General features: G+C 37.5%; 1 pseudogene; it reads right to left on the bottom strand.

The window, feature by feature from the left end:
* Positions 1–18,435: 18,435 nt before the first annotated feature.
* Positions 18,436–18,535, bottom strand: LOC122422405 (annotated as a pseudogene).
* Between the last annotated feature and the right edge of the window lie 2,272 nt (positions 18,536–20,807).

The raw sequence follows: 20,807 nt of genomic DNA, 5'->3' as shown, positions 1-20,807 counted from the left end.
AACGCTGACATTGGTAATATTAAGTAAATATGCCTTTGTGTATATGTAAACATACAAAATGCAATTTATGTGCATTTTGATGTGCATCTTAACCTAGTTAAAATCACTTTGCTCCACTCAGACTAGAGTCATGAAGTTAATGCTCTGGGCAGTGACAAAGGGGCTGAGGATTGCCACGGATTCCTCCAGGACAGAACTCCAAACCCCTGCCTGTCAGGCCTGTGCTAAGTGAAGTCCCACTAAAGAAAGCTTCCGAATCAAAGCAGGGAATCCAACTTTTTCATGCCCAGGAAAATTAACTATTGGTGCTGTTCAGTTTGCAAATGTGACAATAATGACTTATTCATGCAAAGTACTTCATGCAATTGTAAAATGCATCAATTTTCCAGCTCTAACTTTCATGAAGTATACAGGGCAGTTATTATTGTTATTGTGTTTTTAGTAATTCTCACATCTCTCTCTTACTCTTTTCAGTCTCTTTTGTCAAATTCTCTACTTCTTTGCTGCCCAGTCTGTTTCATCAATATTCATGTCTGTAAGAAGTCAGTTCAGCCAAACATTCACTCTACGGGGTTTCTGTTAGTAGTAAATTGTGAGACATGATCCCGAAGCAGAAGGAGCCACAGTCCAATGGGAAGGTGGACAATCAAGCCTGTGATAAAAGTGTGTGAAGAGTGTGTTTCAAAGCAGTGGCACTTCATTCATGAGCAATAGAGCCACAAAGTCACTACTCCTGAGGAGATAACATCTGAGCCAAATCCTTAAGAGTGGGATAAGCAACCTAGATGCCCATCAGCAGATGAATGCATAAGGAAGCTGTGGTACATATACACCATGGAATATTACTCAGCCGTTAAAAAGAATTTATTTGAATCAGTTCTAATGAGATGGATGAAACTGGAGCCCATTATACAGAGTGAAGTAAGCCAGAAAGATAAAGAACATTATAGCATACTAACACATATATATGGAATTTAGAAAGATGGTAACGATAACCCTATATGCAAAACAGAAAAAGAGACACAGAAGTACAGAACAGACTTTTGAACACTGTGGGAGAAGGTGAGGGTGGGATGTTTCAAAAGAACAGCATGTATACTATCTATGGTGAAACAGATCACCAGCCCAGGTGGGATGCATGAGACAAGTGCTCGGGCCTGGTGCACTGGGAAGACCCAGAGGAATCAGGTGGAGAGGGAGGTTGGAGGGGGGATCGGGATGGGGAATGCGTGTAACTCTATGGCTGATTCATATCAATGTATGACAAAACCCACTGAAATGTTGTGAAGTAATTAGCCTCCAACTAATAAAAAAAAAAAAAAAGAGTGGGATAGAGTTTGCTGGTCAGTGTGTGGGAGGTTTTTGAGACATAACAAACAGTAGGTGTCAAGGCAAGAAAACGTGAAACAGGAGTAAGAGGAGTCCAGGCATTCTGATAACAATGTGAAGTGTAAGACCTGAGACACAAAATTAGGTTGGTGTTTAATTTGGTTCAAGGCCTTTGAGGACTGTGTGTGACAAAGAAGATTTCTAAGGCATGAGTGCTACTGTTCCTTGCATTTTAAACAGATCACGTGCGCAGTAGTTATGGACAACAAAATGGAGCATAAAACCTTAGTGCAGATGAACCACTGCAATCAGATCATCATAAAAGTGAAACCTAGATGTTATAGGAATCCGAACAAGGGCTGTAGCAGCAGAGCCAGACATCAGGGGTCAATTTGGGAGGTGTTTAGAAGGTAATATAAAAAGACTAAATTAGAGGGTATCAGGGAGAGAACAGAAAGAGGATATGTGAGGGAGTTATAAACACATTGAAAATGAAACTCAGAAAGTCTGTGATCCTCCCACTTCCGCACCGCCAGCAGCAGAAAATATACTGGACTGTAAATGAAGCTGCCAACCAGATATTTAAAGACATCATAGGTATCTTACCCTCAAAATATCCAATAAATCCTTCAAATGTTCTTTCTCCTATTTCTCTGTCCTGGCTAAGGGACCTCCATCTTCTCATTCTAAACATTAAAATCTCAGGTCTCTTAATTGTTTTTACTAGCAGAATGAGAGAATGGAAATAATCAAGGCCTAGGATTTTAACTTTAATTGAGCACCAAGTCCCACAGATTCTATCTCTTAAATATGTCTTGATTTTATCTTCTTATAGTGACTTCCACTCTCAGAGCCTTAGTTCAAACTACTCAGACTACAACTGTTTGCTAATTTGTCTTCTTGCCTACATTCATTCCTTCTAGTAAATCCTTCAAATTGTTGTCAGACAGTTATCTCTAAAATTTAACTAGGACTTGTTGTCACACTTGTGTTAAAATGCTTAAATCTCTTCCTAACACTCACATGCCTAAAACATTGTGTTTTCATCCCAAAAATCTAATGAGTTCAAACTCTTTAAAATGGCTAGTAAGATCCTTGGTACTCTAACTACTGTGTGAATCTGCAATCTCAGACTCCTCTGAAATTGGTGAATCACACACAAAAAATCCAAAATACAGGACACGCTCCACAGTGAATACGCTGCTCATTTTGTCCCTTAAGTCCTCCTCCATCCTTTGAATTTGTGATGAGCTCCCAATGCCATTCTCTGTTTAAGTGAAGCATTCTTTTTCTGTGATACACCCTTACATTCTCTTCTCATGTGACACAGAACACATTCAATCATATGCTCTATAGCATTCTTCAGACTCCCTTATTGCACCTACACCAGAGAGGGTTGCAATGACTGTTTTGCATATATCTCTGCTAGATGATGAACTCCCTATAGTAAGAACTATGTCTTCGTCTTCAAAGCAACATCATCTAGAAGTGGGAACTGTCTCATACATAACACTTAACAACTCTTCTTAGTTGAATGAGTGATTACACAACTAACAACTGTATATACAATTGATCTTGATGTGATTTGCAAAACAATATTCAACATACCATTTTGAAGGGGCACCTATATTATTTTGGTCTGTAATGAACACATGCATGTGTGTGCTAAGTCACTTCAGTCGTGTCCAACTCTTTGTAACCCCATGGACTGTAACTCACCAGGCTCCTCTGTCCATGGAATTCTCCAGGCAAGAATGCTGGAGTGGGTTGCCATGCCCTCCTCCAAGGGATCTTCTCAACAGAGGGATCAGACTCCTGTCTCTTATGTCTCCTGCATTGGCAGGCAGGGTCTTACCACTAGGGCCACCTGGAAACAATGTTGAACAAATGACCAAATATTTTATTTCTCTTGAACAATCATTTTGTAAAATCACTCCCCTCTGACAGACTACTTTTATTTCAAGGAATCTGTGAGCTAAGGCATTATAAATGAATTAAGCCTCCATCTAGAGTTTCATCTTCCACAATCCCAGCAAGAAAATACAACTTTTTTTTTCTTTTTTTTTTTCATTTATTTTTATTAGTTGGAGGCTAATTAGTTTACAATATTGTAGTGGTTTTTGTCATACACTGACATGAATCAGCCATGGATTTACATGTATTCCCCATCCCGATGCCCCCTCCCACCTCCCTCTCCACCCGATTCCTCTGGGTCTTCCCAGTGCACCAGGCCCGAGCACTTGTCTCATGCATCCAGCCTGGGCTGGTGATCTGTTTCACCCTAGATAATACAACTTATAAATGTACATATAGTTTAAATTTCACTCAGTTACCTATTTACATAAACTTCCTTTACAAAAACATCACAAATGAACTTGAGTCACAAAAATATAGGTAGTTTTCTCCCAAAAACCTAGGTCCATAAAATCTAGGTAGTTTGGTTGCCATTTTCACTGTGTGGGATTTTCAGGGTTGTCATTTTCAATAAATGGCCTCTTGTATTTCATCCTTATCTATTTTATATCTTATGTCCTAATGCGACACAAGTCAAAAAATAGTAATTAAGCTTGTTCTGATAAGCTATTTGCATAGTGAGCTGTTAATCTGCATATCATCTGAAATAAAAAAGAATTTCCATGACTTAAGGGCAGCCATAGAATTTATGTTAATGGTCTTAGAAACATGATTATTGATACTTCAGGCAATGCACATGTCTTAGATTGTTTATATTAAAGTTCTGATGCCTAGTTCCACCTGGCCTTATATTTGATCTGTTTCAGCAATAACAAATATACCCACCAATATCAACATTTGGCTGAATAATCTGAGTTGTAATTTACCCTATTTGGTTCTGTAACTGTCCTAAGTCATCGCTTTCTCCCTCTGGCATCACAGCAACCTCATTTCTCTCCACGTTTCATTAATACTCACAGACAGGCATTTGTAGGATTTATGGCTCATTTCCTGTCTACTACCATTTGCCTTGTGTCTTTTTTTCTTAATCTTCACTCATTTTTGTGTATCTTTTCCCATCTGAGGTGCAATTCTAGGATGCTGAGATTTTAAATCTTCCCAACATGCTAATCCAATCTTAAAACGTCTGTCCTTCTGTTTTTGAAATCTTCACTCAGTGAAGAAGCCATATCAATTATTCTTTCAAATCCTAATTCTTCTTAATTTCTTTCCTTCATCAACTTTATTTCATATTTTTCATTTATGATAGTAAAAACGTCTCAGAAAAAACATTCTCTATTTTGTTTCTTTTCTTCTCTGGATTTTCTGGACTCTTCTTGGTGAATAACAGGATAGTCTCTCTGCGTCCTTCTGCCACTGTCAGCCCCATCTTTTCCCCTTCAGTTTTCAGAGTTTCTTATAACCTACTTGAATGCATTACTTTTAGTAGATCTTCATTTTGGGAGGATAATTCCATGAGAAATTCCAGAATGTCTAACAGACAATGAATACACATCATATAGATATTAACTAAAATAAAGTAACCACGGGTTTTCTTAATTGAGATCCACAGGAAGAGATATCTGAATAAACATTTGTCGAGTGTAATAAAAACGTGTGAAGTGAGAGCTGTGAGTTGCAGTTTTATTTGGAGACATAATGAGGACTACAGCCTAGGAGACTGCCTGCCAGAGAGTTCTGAGGAACTGCTCCCAAGAAGTGGATGGAAGTTAGTTTAGACATGATTTTGTTGAAGGCGTGCATGCACTCAAGCACACAGCTCTGTGGAAGGTTACTGACAGTCACAAGGAATGGATACCTCAGTTAATGGCTTCAGAGTTTTCTTAGTAGAAGAAGATGGAAGAACCAAAGTTCATAAAAATCTCCCGAAATATTTCTAACTAATTAAGGGCCTGTTTTGCCTCTTTTCCCAGAGCACAAAGCACCTCATTCTGATTTTTTGCCCTGAATTCCTCTCAAAACGTGTTGTAGGTCAGTGACTGCAGGGCCTAATGACATGATTCTTATAGAACTGGAGAGTGGGCAATATTATCTTCTAATATTATTATTCACATGTACATAAAATTGTGTATACAACAGAAAACACTATTGGAATTCAGAATGAAAAATTTAAAATGTCCAATTTTATATGTATTTTTAAATCGACTTCATAAATACTCCTTCTTAAATTTTCAAGGTTGAAAATATTACACCCTTGACTTTCAAAGGCTTTCTAGTAAAGTACACGTTTTCTGTGAAAGCTGTACCATCTTTTTTACCATCTTTATATAATGTACTGAATTTTACATAACAAATGATGTATTAAGCTCAGCTCAATGTGGTAAACTAAGATGGTTTTATTCTTAGAAGAACTAGTGTTTTCTTCAAGTTTATAGATACCAATGTCTCAGCTTAAATACTTCAATTAATGTCACTTTCAGAGAGTTCTAGGGACCCAGATTTTCCTTGACTGTGCACAGAGTTAATATATTTCTAAACTGACTGATTCACTAGATGCTACTTTGCCAGGTTTTATGAAGAAATTTTTTAATATTAATATTCACAGTGAAAAATTTTTACTGACCGTGGTACATTATTTGCCAAAAGCACCTCCTCCTTGACTGGCTCTCTTTTTCTGTAAAAAAGACAAAATAGCTCTTCACAACAAAGTTGCCCTTATCATGAATAGTATACTCCTCAGTCAATTAAATAAGAAGAAAGAGGAACAAGGAGGAGAAAGCACATTTCTTATGAGCACACTGATTACTTCCTGGGAGTCTTATTTTATTTGGCATTCAGATTCATCACATTGTTATATCTAATTCTTTGAACCCTTGAGCAGATTTCTTTTAACTAAAACCAAATGCACTTATTTAGTTTTGATCAAAATTGTAGAATGGAAATAAATATAAGCTGTAGATACTAAGTTTTTAGTAATTAAACAGATTTTTGGAGGTGAAGGATGCTAAGCGTGGTGCCCAGTGAATACTAGCTGTAATTACAAAAGAGACTGCTAACTACCCACAAACTAATTTCATAGGGTGTATGACATAAATAAAAATCCTCTGGTCTATGTTTGGGTCCTCAGTCTTGGAGGACAGATATATTGACTTGATGACCTCAGGAATGCTAAATGAGCCTAATTAAACCTGAGGCCTACATATTTATCAAAATCTGAATATATGAATGTATAAAAAGAAATACAACCATCAAGCAGGTCAGATGTTCATATCAGGAGAGCCATTTTCAGTTTCTCATTTAAGAAAAACTATGAGAAGTCAAATAATTAGATTATTTGATAATCCAGAAACTGGCCTAAGAGATTTGACCCAAAAAGTAATGTGATGTTAATGCTTAGCTACCCTGAGGTCTGATAATCTGATTTCTCTACATGCATCAGAGAAATATATCATTAAATATATAAAAAGACTGAATATTTGCATCAGCATTTTAATGCATTCTTACTCTTGGAAAATACTGGGAAAGAATTTGAGAAAATATCACTATCACCATCACTACCAACTCTCCATCTACCCTACCCTGCTTTTTTTGTGTGTGTGTTTTAACTCATTTCACTTTAATGGGCCTTTTATTTGTACAAAAATTTGTACTAGAATGCTGCCAAATTTCTTGGAGTTTTCAAAATGGAAATTACTTCACCGTAAAGTGTTCTATCCTCTCATACTTGTCTGCACTCCTCTCTCTCTCTTTCTCTCTGTATAACTTGATCCATCACGTGTCATAATTGAATTTTCAGACACGTGGGGCATCTTGCCTGTATTAATCCTCCAACAATGAAAACGTTTTAAAAATACGACTGGGTCATTATATTGTTAACAATGACACTCTCATATGTGCTTGGAGGTTGTTTAACAACAGAATTTGAAAAGTCTCCTGCTCAAGACTTCTTGCTAGTTGGGAGATTCCCTCATGGGTAAAGCAAGCACTAAGGCTTCCCAGGTGGCACCGGTGGTAAAGAACCTGCCTGCCAAAGCAGGAGGCACAAGAGATTTGGGCTTGATCCCTGGATGGGGAAGGTCCCCCGGAAGGAAATGGCAACCACTCCAGCATTCTCGCCAGCATAATCCCACGGACAGAGGAGCAGAGGAGCCTGGCGTGGGGTCACAAAGCGCCAGACACAGCTGAGCTGAGCCTCTGAGCACAAGTTTTCTCAAGAGTTGGTTCCACCACCAGGACACCTGGACTCTTTTTTTTTTTTTTTTTTTTTTTTTTTTTTTTTATTAGTTGGAGGCTAATTACTTTACAATATTGTAGTGGTTTTTGTCATACATTGACATGAATCAGCCATGGATTCTTAAATCAACTCTTACATGACTCTTGCGGGAGCTGCATAAGGATCTCAATCCTTATGAAGGGAAAAGAATCTTTCTTCTCACTCTGGATAAAGTTACAAGAAAATTTAAGACCCATTTTTCTATTCTGGTATTAAATGATGAAAATTTTACACTTATGATTAAATCAAAAAGTAATATATTTTTTATTTTGACTAAGTATGTATTGGGAAGTAGAATAATTAAGCTATATAAATATCCCTAGATGAACCAAATTAAATATTCTTAAATGAGAAATATATTTGGCATTAAAATACTTGAAAATTAGTAGAAATCTTTATTCATACTTTCTAATATATGTCAGACTTCATTCTCAATGTTTTCCCCAGATATTATAGAAACGGAATGAAATATCTTATGCCTAATTGTTCAGTCACTAAGTCGTCTCTCACACTTTGTGACCCCACAGACTGCAGCATGCCAGGCTTCCCTGTCCTTCACTGTCTGCCGGAGTTTGCTCAAACTCGTGTCCATTGAGTCGGTGATGCTATCTAACCATCTTGTCCTTGTTGCCCCCTTCTCATTTTGCCTTCAATCTTTCCCAGCATTAGGGTTTTTTTGAAGAGTTGGCTCTTTGCATCAGGTGGCCAAAGTACTGGAGATAGAGCTTCAGCATCAGTCCTTTCAATGCGTACAATATAAATATCAATATACCTACAAAATCTACATGCATTTTCTACCTAAGGAAAAATTAAAATAAAATTCTGTGGGATTTTGTTAGGTTTAGGGGTGCAGTGGGAGGTGAAATGCAGGATCTTCAAAGTTCATTCTCTTTGTGGTGCTAAACAGTAGTATTGCCACGAGAGGGCAGTGTGTGACTGAAAAATAAAATAACCATACACTTCCTTGAAGACAAAGTTATTTATCAACAGTATACATCTAGTCAACAAACAACATGAGCTTCATTGCTGACCTTGCTAAATTTTCCTCTGTTTTGGTGAGTTTTATTTGATGCCTATAGCATCAGTGATCCAAAGATGTGGTTACCAAGCAGGTATGTTTTGTGTAGGCAGACTTATTTCTCTTCTTTAAAGCTGTTGCTCTCTCTGACTTGGCACTCCTTGCCTTTGACATTCACTTAAGTTCAACCAAGAAATAATGCCTCAGGTTGCTACCACATGCTATACACTTTGACCTTTTGTTGTATATATTTGAAGCAGGTACAGTCCTTCTCCAAGCATTAGTGTGCCTTATAATGCTCCCAAACCACTTAGGACCTCCTGTGATTGTCTCATAGGAGGGACAATCAAATCCTACTTTGATTCTATCATTGCTCATTTTTTTCACCCCAAACCCATGTTTTCTAATCTCATAGTTTATTTATTGCTAAGAAATTGGTATACCTACATATGAATATAACAAGGACTAAAATGATTGATAGATCTGATAGACAGAGTGCCTGAAGAACTATGGAAGGAGGTTCATGACATTGTACAGAAGGCAGTGATCAAGGCCATCCCCAAGAAAATGAAATGCAAAAAGACAAAATGGTTGTCTGAGGAGGGCTTACAAAGAGCTGAGAAAAGAAGAGAAGTTAAAGGCAAAGCAGAAAAGGAAAGATACACCATCTGAATGCAGAGTTCCAAAGAATAGCAAGGAGAGATAAGAAAGCCTTCCTCAGTGATCAATACAAAGAAATAGAGAAAAACAATAGAAAGGAAAGACTAGAGATCTCTTCAAGAAAACTAGAGATACCAAGGGAACATTTCATGCAAAGATGGGCTCAATAAAGGAAAGAAATGGTATGGACCTAACAGAAGCAGACGATATTAAGAAGAGGTGGCAAGAATACACAGAAGAACTATACACAAAAGATCTTCATGACCCATATAACCAAGATGGTGTGATCACTCACCTAGAGTCAGACATCCTGAAATGCAAAGTCAAGTGGGCCTTAGGAAGCATCACTATGAACAAAGCTAGTGGAGGTGATGGAATTCCAGTTGAATTATTTCAAATCCTAAAAGATGATGCTGTGAAAGTGCTGCACTCAATACCCAGCAAATTTGGAAAACTCAGCAGTGGTCACAGGACTGGAAAAGTCTAGGTTCCATTGCCTTCCCAAAGAAAGGCAATGCCCAAGAATGTTCAAACTACTGAACAATTGCACTCATCTCACACGCTAGCAAAGTAATGCTCAAAATTCTCCAAGCCAGGCTTCAACAGTACATGAACCGAGAACTTCCAAATGTTCAAGCTGGATTTAGAAAAGGCAGTGGAACCAGAGATCAAATGGCCAACATCTGTTGGATCACCGAAAAAGCATTTAAGTTCCAGAAAAACATCTACTTTTGCCTTTTTGACTATGTCAAAGCTTTTGACTGTGTGGATCACTACAAACTGTGGAAAATTCTTAAAGAGATGAGAATAACAGACCACCTTCCCTGCCTTCTGAGAAACCTGTATGCAGGTCAAGAATCAGCAGTTAGAACCTGCCATGGAACAACGGACTTATTCCAAATTGAGAAAGGGGTACGTCAAGGCTGTACACTGTCACGCTGCTTATTTAGCTTCAATGCAGAGTACATCATGTGAAATGCTGGACTGGTTGAAGCACAAGCTGGAATCAAGTTTGCCGGGAGAAATATAAAAAACCTCTGATATGCCAATGACATCACCCTTACAGCAGAAAACAGAGAGGAACTAAAGAGCCTCTTGATGAAAGTGAAAGAGGAGAGTGGAAAAGTTGGCTTAAAACTCAACACTCAGAAAACTAAGATCATGGCATCCGGTCCAATCACCTCATGCCAAATAGATGGGGAGACAGTGGAAACAGTGACAGACTTTATTTTGGGGGCTCCAAAATCACTTCAGGTGGTGAGTGCACCCATGAAATTAAAAGACACTTGCTCCTTGGAAGAAAAGTTATGACAAACCTAGACAGCTTGTTAAAAAGCAGAGACATTGCTTTGCCAACAAACGTCTGTCTAGTCAAAGCTATGGTTTCTCCAGTAGTCATGTATGGATGTGAGAGTTGGACCATAAAGAAAGCTGAGAGCTGAAGAAATGATGCTTTTGAACTGTGGTGTTGGAGAAGACTCTTGAGAGTCCTCTGGACTGCAAGGAGATCCAACCAGTCAATCCTAAAGGAAATCAGTCCTATATAATCTTCGGAATGACTGATGCTGAAGCTGAAGCTCCAATACTTTGGCCATCTGATGCAAAGAACTGACTCATTGGAAAAGACCCTGGTGGTGGGAAAGATTGAAAGCAGGAGGAGAAGGGGATGACAGAGGATGAGATAGTTGGATGGCATCACCCACTCAATGGACATGGGTTTGAGCAAGCTCCAGGAGTTGGTGATGGATAGGGACGCCTGGTGTGCTGCAGTCCATGGGGTCACAGAGTCAGATACAACTGAGCAACCGAACTGAAATGACCTGAAAATGATTTTCATGTTAGAATTTATTCTTGTAATGCATTTGGTGTTCTCAAAATGCATTTTCATGTTATAATTTATTCTTGTAAATGACTAATAATGCATTTATTTAATATTTGCATTTTATTTGACAATGTCTCTTTAGCTAATATTTTTAAATGTTGTCCATGTGCCTAGCACTGCAAGTGTAAGGTGATCCTGGACTTAATCCTGTAAGTACTATAATTATTTCCAATTTATAGCTCAAGTTAGGGATAAGGGTCTATGTTTCAACATTTAGACAATTAAGAACCACGAGGTATTATGCTTTGGCTATTTTGAGATCATTGTGCAAATAAGTGGCAGAACTAGTTCCTGACACTAGAGTTAGAAATACCTACCTCTCAGGTTTTTTCTATAAATGTCAACTTAAGTCATCTAAATTGAAGCCCATAGTGATCTCTGAAGTGCTAGGCAGATATTAGGTATATTAATATCTAATTAATATCTAATGTTAATATTATCTGATTAATATCTAATATTAATATCTAATTAATATCTAATATTAATATCAGGTGTATTAATAGTTAAACCTAATATATAAATGTAATATTAATATTGGGTATATTAATGTCTAATTAGTATCAGTATTAATATTAATCTAATTAATATCTAATGTTAATATCTAATATTAATGTTAGGTATATTAATGTTTAAACATAAAGTCCTGTCCATATACTCATATGCTTACTAGATCAATTAATTAGTTCATCAAATATGTAACTTACTGTCAGGATTTGAGGATACAAAAATGACTAAAACTGAACTCCTCAAGGCATGTTAATAACACACGGAAACTGAATGAGGAGATTGTCCTTTTTGTGATCATCTTAATGAGGTAAAACAGAATAAGTTACACACATCAAATATCTCATGTACACAAGTGCTAATTTGAAGACAGAAGTTGTACTGAATGCAAACATACTGCTTTCTGACTGGAAATGAAAGGCCCACACAAAACAGCCCTCTTTTCTGGTGGCTGAGAGTAAGTAGTCGCAGCTAGAAATGCAAATTAAAACGATGGGAAATCACTATATACATATTAAAATGGCTAAAATAAAATGTATTAACAACACCAAATACCAGCAAGGATGTGGAGAAAGTGGCCCTCTGACACATTATTGTTGGGACGCAAACTGGTGCAGCAATCCCGGAAAGTCAGCTAATACTTTCTTACAAACTAAGCATGCAGCTACCATATGACCTAGAAATTGTGCTCCTAGGCATTTATCACAGAGAGTTGAACACTGAAAACCTGTTAACAAATGTCTATAGAAACGTTATTATTCAGTTCAGTTCAGTTCAGTTCAGTCGCTCAGTCGTGTCCGACTCTTTGCGCCCCCATGAATCGCAGCACGCCAGACCTCCCTGTCCATCACCAGCTCCCGGAGTTTACTCAAACTCATGTCCATCGAGTCGGTGATGCTGTCCAGCACGTTATTATTACTAGCCCCCAAATGGTAGTAATTCAGATGCCCTTCAGTAGGTAAGTACCTCAACAAACTCATGGATCTAGGGTACGACTTAGCAACAAAAGGAACAAAATACTGACAGAAATACAAGCAACAATCTGTATGAATTTCCAAGGAGACACTCCATGAGGAAAACAAAAAAGCAGTTCACAAAAGATTAAATAATTATTCCATTTGTACTGGAATTGTACTGGAATTCCATTGTAACTTGTTAAAGTTATAGAAATGAGGGACAGATTACTAATAGAGGTTAATAACGGGTTAATCAGGGGATGGGAGATATACGGGGGTGGATGAGAAGAAGTGGATGAGATTCTACAACAGCTACATAAAGGGTACTCCATGGTGACGGAACGTTCTCTGTCTTGACCACACTGACATTAAACAGTGCTGGTTGGATAAAGCACTCAAGTTCTGCAAGACTTTACCATTAGGTGTAACTGGGTAAGGGACACATGAAATCTCTCTCAAGTATTTCTTACAACTGCACACAAATCTACAAGTATCTGAAAAACAAAAAGGTTAATTAAAAACAAAAATTAACTAACTGGTCTGGGTATTTCTTATCTGAACCCTCTCTCTTGGGTAAGAGAAACACATTATGTAGAAAACAAGGAATATTTCAAGAGTAGGAAAAGATGAAGGCAAGCATTGAAGGGAAAGCTGTGAAAGTGCCAGGTCCTGGGGAACAGAAAAAGGAATCACCGTAAACTAGAAAGGGGGTGTGTTATCAAGATGACAGATGTTTCCAGACTAGACCACCTCTCCTTCAATGGAGGAGACCAGACCTCAGAAAGGGACAGTGCCCTGATGCCCACAGGGAAGCTCAGGACGAGACACTGGGATTAGGGTTCCAAGGAGACTCCTGAGCCTAAATTGGGGGCAGAGAAAAGCCAGCAAAAGCTTCCAAAGGATCGTTCTCGAGTGGACAATGAGCACGAGCAGGTCCGTGAGGACTGGCAGTACCAACAAGCACAAGAAATTCCTAATACCTTCTGGACTTTTTGAAGATCCCAGATCCACTGCACACATTTTGGGTGGGGAGGGAAATAAGGAGAGGGAAACTGGATTCCCTATACATACCACACTGACAGGAACTAAGAACCTGGTTTCAATTTATTCCAGAAAAATAAGGCAAGTGAGTATTTTGCAGTTGCTGCTGAGGTTGTTCTTATCCTCCAGAACCATGCAGTAAAATTCCTATCCGCCAGTAGGTGTCACAAAATATTTTCTTACTGCACAAGGGCGATTTGGATTTGTGCAATTTCCAGAATCATATCTTCTTTCCTTTATCTGGAGTAAATAGCCTGGATCACTTCGACAAAATGGTGAGAGGATTTTTAAAGGCAAGATTTCCTATCTTAATTCTGATAATCCCAAACTGGATATTTTTACATTCTAGAAAGAGTGAGGGTTTCTATTTACTGTGTGATTTCTTTCAAATGCCTTTGGATAAACTGCAATGACCATATGCTTATTAGCAATGGGACTGTGCCTAAGATAATTAGACAAACAGAAGGATTAAAAGAAAATTACATACAGATAATGGGCATCCAAACTATTATGCTTTCCAGAGGTGAATAAGGTATATGTAGATACCAAACCATTTCTTACTCTATTAGTAATCCAATTCTATGTATTTTAATATTAAACCTCTATAAAATGTTAACAGAATAAAGTTATCCTGTTACGTTTTCAGGCACAAGTGAACACTTTCTGTAGTTTTTATGATGATGCTTACTTACCCTTTGAAGTTGAAATTACTCCCAAATTAATCCCAACTGGTGGACACTTTTTCCCACATGGAGGACAAGAAATTTTCTTATTATTCTGAGTTCTCTAGAAACCAGACTTACCTGTTTTAGATTTACTTTGAGAATTGTAGTGGGCAAATAATGCACATGCATGCTCAGTTGCTCAATCATGTCTCACTCTTTGTGACCCCATGGACTGTAGCCCACCAGGCTCCTCTGTCCATGGGATTCTCTAGGCAGGAATACTGAAGTGGGTTGCCACTTCCTACTCCAGGGGATCTTCCCAATCCAGGGATCGAACCCATGTCTCCTGCATCTTCTGCCTTGGCGGGTGGATTCTTTACCATTGAGTCACCTAGGAAACCCAATAATACTGTCCCTCCAAAATTCATGTCTACTCATAACCTCAGAATGTCACCTTATTTGAAAATATGGTCTTTACAGATGTAATTATTTAAGTTATAGTCAGGTCACACTAGATTAGTGTGAGTCCAAAGTCTAGTGTCCCTAAAAGACTAGTGTCCCTAAAAGAAAATTCAGGGAATATACAGTCACATAGGAAGAAGGCCTGTGAAGACAGAGGCAGGGAGTAAAGTGGGTACAGCTACAGCCAAGGATACCAAGGCCTGCCAGTAACCACCAGAAGCCCAGAAGAGGTAAGCAAAGCTTCTCCCCTAAAGCCTTCAGAGGAGCCTCATCTTGATGGCTCCTTGATTTCAAACTTCTAGCTCCCAGAATTGATGGATTCCATTACTATTATTTCCTGTCACCAGTTTGTGAAAATTTATGAACATGGCCCTAGGAGACTAATAAACAATCAATCTTCAGCTTCTTTTACTGGGTGAGAAAATGTCTGGATGTTTGATTTAAAACAGAATACTCACTTTTGTTCTCCATGGGGCATGCTGCCTTACGATGCTTTGAGGAAAAGCCAGGTGGCTCTCCAACTGTTTTTTCAGCCAAGTAAGAGAGAAGCTGTTAAATAAGTGAATGGATTTTTAAATCATTCTGTGACCTTCATGTTAAAAAGAAAAATTGATTTCCTCGACTCTGAATCACACTAGCACGAACTGCTGTTGATTAGGGAAGACTGTGGTAACAGAAAAAGAGACGATCAACTGAGAACTGGATAAAGACAAAACATCCAACCTAACTCCATCTTATATTCCAGTAGGGCTTCCACCCTAACTCGTTTGTGAAATTAGTGACTCTGGTATTTAAAAAAAGATTCTAGTATTATTGCTACATTTATTTGTGCAATACCATTTTCTTTGGGGAAGGGGTAAAAATGAAATTGTCAATATGTGGTCATATTTTGTTGAACCAGGAATGATAAGATTTTATGGACACTTCCACTATATTCTGGGCAGCCCCATGGCTCAGTGGTAAAGAATCTGTCTGCCAATGCAAGAGACACAGGTTTGATCCCTGGGTCAAGAAGATCCCCTAAAAGAGGAAATGGCAACCCAATTCAGTATTCTTGCCTGAAAAATCCCACTGACAGAAGAGCCTGACATTCTACAGTCCAAAAGGGTGCAAAGAGACAGACACAGCCGAGTGAGCACACCATTATATTCTAAGAATAATTTATTGTAAAAATATAAGTAGGATGACATTGGAATGGAGCTCAAAGGGAGATTTGGAGACTAGGTAGAAATAAAATTAGAATTAAGAGGGCTTTTTCATTCTTACTTATTTAATTATTTATGCATTTATTTATTTTTGATTTGTTTATAAGATCTATTTACATTTCATTAAAACAAGGTAGCTAATTGAATATCCTCGGCCCTTTATTTTAGCTGCCCAGTCATGTCTGACTCTCTTCAACCTCATAGACTGTAGTCCGCCAGGCTCCTCTGTCCATGGGATTCTCCAGGCAGGAATACTGGAGTGGGAAGCCATTCTCTCTCCAGGGGATCTTTCCAATACAGGGATCAAACCTGGGTCTCCCTCACTGCAGGCAGATTCTTTACCATCTGAGCCACCAGGGAAGCCCATCCTCGGCCTTAACCCTTTAGAAAACTTAGCCTGGCACATAAGACTGGTTTTCTAGTGGAAAAGCAGGGGAAACATCATGGTAATTCTGCTCAACCCGGCTAGGTCACGCCCCAGTGGAAACAGCCAACAGTCCTTGGCTGGAGACTATATCTTGGTGGAAAGAAAATGGAGAAAGGAATAGGGTTTCTCAGCCCCCTTCATCACCATCTTTCCCAGTTGCTGCCCACAGCTTGCTCCTCAGGCTGGGGACTTAACACCTCACCAGTCCACCATGGAAGGACACAGTATCTACATAAACGAAGAAAGCATTTTCTTGTAGATTTGCTCTAATTATGAGATTTTTCAAGATTTTTGACATGTCTCATTATATAACTTATTACAGGCCTTCAAAAAATTAATTTATTAAAAAACTCAAAGGAAAGAAGAACATAAATTATTCAGCTTAGCATTATAACAGCTTGTACTGTTAAGGAATTAAAGTTTATTGATGTTGTTAGAGTCATGTTCACAAATGACAAAGAGCTTGAAGAACAGGGTGTACTTTAAACAGAGCTGTAATGTTAAAAATGTATTGGAATAATACTCTTGTCTGAGACTTAACAAATTGAGATTTGCATTTTCAAAGTTAGATCAGGTCATAGAAAATAGTCACCCAGTCACCCTTCCAACTTATATTCCCCTGTTCTTACTCTCATCTATTATAAAACACTAATTTTCCATGGATCAATATATTCCAAGGAATCTTGATGGAAAATAAGTCACTTAGAAGGGAACTAGCCATGGCATAAAGTAGCAGAGGTTGTATCCCTAGATATCATTATTTTTCTGAGGTCCTTCAACCAGGTCAGTAGGTAAATGCATAGCTGTGTGTGTATGTGTTAATGTGTGCATTTCTGTGTATGCATCTGTATCACTGCAAAGAAGAGAGAGAACAAGAAAAAACTGTTGCACAAAGAATGGAATATAAAATATAAGCTAGGCACTTCATTTAATTTTTTATTACATATCTTATTGGCTCAATCTTCCACTAGGATCAGAACTCCATGAAGAGAGGGCTCAATCTGCTATGTCACCATTTTCGAGTCAATAAATAGAACAATAACCATCATTCAAAGCCTGTAGTTTACATTAGGGTTCACTCTTTTTTAAAATTTTATCGGATTGTAGTTGATTTACAATGCTAAGTGTCAAGAGTACAGCATAGTGATTCAGTGATACATATACATATATTCACTCTTTTTTAGATTTTTTTCCCACATAGGTCATTATATAACACTGAGCAGAGCTCCCTGTGCTACACAGTAAGGTCCTTATTAGTTATATATTTTGTATATAAAAGCATGTGTGTGTCAACTCCAATCTCCCAATTTAATCCCTCCTAGCCTCCTTTCCCTTCTGGTAATGATAATTTGTTTTCTACAGCTGTGAGTCTATTTCTGTTTTCCAAATATGTTCATTTGTACCATTCTTGGTATTATATGTTGTGTGGATTTTTATGAATGTAGTGGCATGTATTTTACAGAATAGTTTCACTGCTTTAAAAAACCCCTATGTTCCACTGACTTATTCCTTCCTCCCATCTAGCCACTGGCAACCATTGATCTTTTTATTTTATTTTTTTAGCTATCTCTATAGTTTTGTCTTTTCTAGAATGTCTTACAGCTGGATCCATTATAGTATGTGGTCTTTAAGATTGGCTTCTTTCACTGACTAATATGCATTTAAGCTTCCTCTGTGTCTCATCATGGCTTGATAGCTCACTGAATAGCCCTCCATTGTCTGGATGGACCAGTTTATCCATTCACCTACTGAAGTTCTATGACTAAAACTGTTATAAATATCCACGTGCAGGTTTCTATCTTGGCATAAGCTTTCCACTCACTTGGGCAAATACCAAGGAATGTGATTTCTGGATCTTATGGTAGGAACATGTTTACTTTTATAAAAAACTGCCAAACAGTCTTTCAAGGGGGTTGTACCATTTTGCATTCCCACCAGCATGATTATATTTTCTCTGTTGCTCCACATTCTTGCCAGCATTTGATGTTACAGTGTTTTGGATTTTAGTTATTCTAATGTCTATGTCTTGGAAACAATCTCATTTTTAAAAAATTTTCCAATTCCCTAATGATGTATGATGCATCTTTTCATACCGGTGGGAAAATATGAAATGCATCACAAATTTACATCATCTTTGCAAAGGACATGCTAATCTCTGTATGATTCTAATTTTGGCATATGTGCTTCCAAGGTGAGCACTGCCCTTTCTTTTGATTCCCAAGTTGAAGAATGTAATGGCTAAAACAAACATGTAACCATGAGATAAATTGGAGTATGCCATTCACTGCAGTCTTGTCTATTTCTATAAAATATACATGAGATCAGACTTGTGAGTTGAGAAGGAGCAAGAGACACCAAGAAATGCAGAAGAGAAAAAAAAAACAGTAGGAAGGATGTGCACTTTCAGACAGAATCAGAAAGGCACCCTAGTTTCAACATGTGCAGACAAAACAAGGCAGGTTTTTAGAAGAAAGTGAAAAATAAAAATGGGGGCAGTGAAGCAATTAGAACTAACTTTAGAAACATGTTGGAAGTTTTCTTCCAACATTTTACTTTTACCTTTTCCTCCTGCTTAAGCCTGTTTACAAAGAGCTTAGAAAAACAGTGTGACTCCACACTTGTTAAAAAAAAAAAAAAGTAATCAAGCTGTTTAAAAATTTTTAAACTCAAAATTGTGCACCTATATTTTAAGATGTGTAGGATTCCAGGTGGTGCAGTGGTAAAGAATCCACCTGCCAATGCAGGAGACGCAAGAAACACAGGTTCAATCCCTGAGTCAGGAAGATCCCCTGGCATAGGAAATGACAATCCTCTCGAGTATTATTGCCTGGAAAATTTGTAACCTGGTTGTGCTAGTGGTAAAGAACCTGTCTCCAGTGCAGGAAACATAAGAGATGCGGATTAGATCCCTAAGTCAGGAAGATCCCTTAGAGGAGGAAATGGCAACCCAATCCTGTATTCTTGCCTATAAATCCCATGGACAGAGGAGCTTGGTGGGCTATAGTCCATGGGGTCTCAAAGAGTTGGACACGACTGAGTACACACACTATATAAGATGATGGATGTTCACTAAATTTATTGTGGTAATCATTTCATGGTTTATGCAAGTCAAATCCTTATGCTTCACCTCTTAAACTTATACAGAGCTGTATGTTGACTATATTGTAATAAAACTGGAAGGAGAAAAGTAAACTGCAGATCAATATCTCTCATGAACATAGACACAAATATTCTAAACAAAATACTATGTAAATCAAACTTAATGACTTAATGATATAAAAAAGGGATAATATACTATTTCCACCTAAGATTTGCCATAAAAATTTAATATTAATTTAACAGAAACCAGTCAAATCTAGAATATGTTACACCTCTGATTCATTACTCCTGAAAAAAACAATTATCCTTAGGACATTAGGATTATTCTTAGGACATTAGAGTGATTTCCAAGGAATCAAGAATTTAGGAAAATCACAGATTCAAAACTGGTTGCTTTTTGAGTTTATTTTTAGACTTGAAAAAGATGATGCTTAATGGCATTTGCCTTATAACACTGACTATTGTTCATATCAGAGTGGCTGCAATCATTGTGTGCTGAATGACTAATGAAGGTGATAATTAATGGAAACACAGCCACAATACAATTCGATGGATTGACATTCACAAGACCTTAGAAGAAAGTTATGGGGACTTGAAGAATTAATTATGTTTTCTATAATCTTTATTTGTTCATAAGTCAGCCTTTCTTGTTTTGGAAAATACTACCAAATGTGGATTATTATACTACCTATGTGGATTATTTCTAACACATACACAACATACATACATGAATAGAACAACTCTGCTTTTAAACAGCAGCAGCTTTCAGAATGTCTCAGACTATTTCCTACCCCTTTTAATAACACATATGTAACAAATTCCTCTTTCTACGTAGACTATTTTGAGGCACAGTGAAGTCTCAGTAATGGACAGTGTAAAGCTTATATTTGAAACTAAACGTACAGTGAAAAGCTTATATTTGAAATTATTTCCTCCTATTAGCTTACATTGTCAATTCTAGGATATTAGCTATAACTTCCAAGGAAGATTTTTTTGCAAAATATTATTAGATTAATTTCTCAGTTATTTATAAGTAACAATGAATTCACTAAATTCACTTAAGATATTTCTTTCCATGAATTAATCACCCTAACAACAAGAAACAGGAATAAGATTACACCAAAGTACATGATTAGCAGACTTCTCAAAAGCAGTAAACAAGAGAAAATATTTTGAAACCAGCAAGAGAAAAAAGATACACTAAGGTACACTACGTAATAAAAAAGATTTCTTGTCGGAAACCATCCAAGCAAGAAGATAGTGGCCAGTTATCTTTAAAGAAAGTATTAAAGGACAAACGATGAAAACTACCATTCAATACCAGTGAAAAACTTTTTTTAAACAAAGGAGAAATAAAGATTCATTATCTACC

Source organism: Cervus canadensis, chromosome 19 (assembly GCF_019320065.1).
Source record: "Cervus canadensis isolate Bull #8, Minnesota chromosome 19, ASM1932006v1, whole genome shotgun sequence".
NCBI classification, from domain to species: Eukaryota; Metazoa; Chordata; class Mammalia; order Artiodactyla; family Cervidae; genus Cervus; species Cervus canadensis.
The sequence above is the reverse complement of the archived record's forward strand: the minus strand, read 5'-3'. Positions and strand labels throughout refer to the sequence as shown.